Here is a 1,254-nt window from a genome sequence, read left to right on the forward strand (position 1 = left end):
CAGAAGTTGAGGAATCTTCAAAGGCGTGGAATAGTGGGGTCACTTGTCATCTCAGTGGGGACGGGTGGGTGTGGTCAGGCCCAAGTCCGCTCTGGAGGCCCACTGCGAAAGGTGTTAGGATGGTGACTTCAGGAATACAGTCACTGTTACTCTAGGGCTGTCAGTTTAGTAGTGATGGAGAAGGAAGTGATATAGGTTCCCTGGATGGCGAGTGGTGAGGCCGTGGGCTGGGAGGCAGGAGAATGGGGCTGCTCTTTGCTGTGAGCCAGGAATTTGGAAAGACCCTCTCAGGCTCATCTTTTGCATCCGTACAGTGATAACATTGAGCTTAATTACTTAGCTCTAAGTTTGTTGTATTTTGTGATTCTCAGAGTAGAGGTGCCACATCTTCATGTGTGCTCAGACTCAAAAGGGAATCAGAGTTTGCTTTCCCCAAAAGTGTAGGAAATGAGCTCTGTTGATGAGAAGGAAATAGACTCGCTTAGTTTTTGTGGAGGGAAAGATGCCACAGGAACCAAGAACAGCGTTTTGGGCCCAAGATTTTTTCCCTGTCCTTGCTGGGCCTCGTAAAGCATATGGTACCCACAGTCACCACCCTCACCACCTTAAACAGTTAATTTACTGTAACTGTAAGATGGGGGTGGAGCTTCGTGTGGGATCCGAAGCGTGGACGCTCTTTTGTAGACCTCGTGTGAAGGTAGGGTAGAGCAGGGACCTCGTTTGCTTTTCCAAATGTAGTAGGTAAGTCATGCGGCAGAGACAAGGCATATGCAAGCCTTTCTAGAAAGCCCTTCAGGATGACTTCACTGAGCATCTTGGCAGCCTTGTGTGCTTCTGTCTGGTAGATCACTCTGCAGTTGCAGTCTACAGAAAAGGTGACGACAGTGTATTTTAGTTTTCCCTAGAGCATTTTCCCCAAAGTCTTACTACTTCCACTACATCAAAATAAACGCCTTCCCCGGGTGAATCTCAGGTGGTCGTGCTGGCAGTGACCTTTTTGTGCTGGGAGGTCCTGTGTCTTATTAGTAACTGTGCTGGATCAGCGGGAGGTACACCGCTGTGCTTCGTGACATTTCCTGAGCACCAAGTCCCATCTGACTTGTTTATCACCTGCGTTTCTCATGCCTTTCATTATCATGTAGGTGACTGCTGTTTTTTGAGGTAAAGACACTGGAAATTCAGAGCCTTTACAGTGTGAAGGGCTCTTCCTAGCAGAGGTTTCTGTGTGTGGGGGATGCAGGTGTGTGTTTCTTA

Source organism: Octodon degus, unplaced genomic scaffold (genome assembly GCF_000260255.1).
Source record: "Octodon degus isolate 3935 unplaced genomic scaffold, OctDeg1.0 scaffold00023, whole genome shotgun sequence".
Classification (NCBI taxonomy): domain Eukaryota; kingdom Metazoa; phylum Chordata; class Mammalia; order Rodentia; family Octodontidae; genus Octodon; species Octodon degus.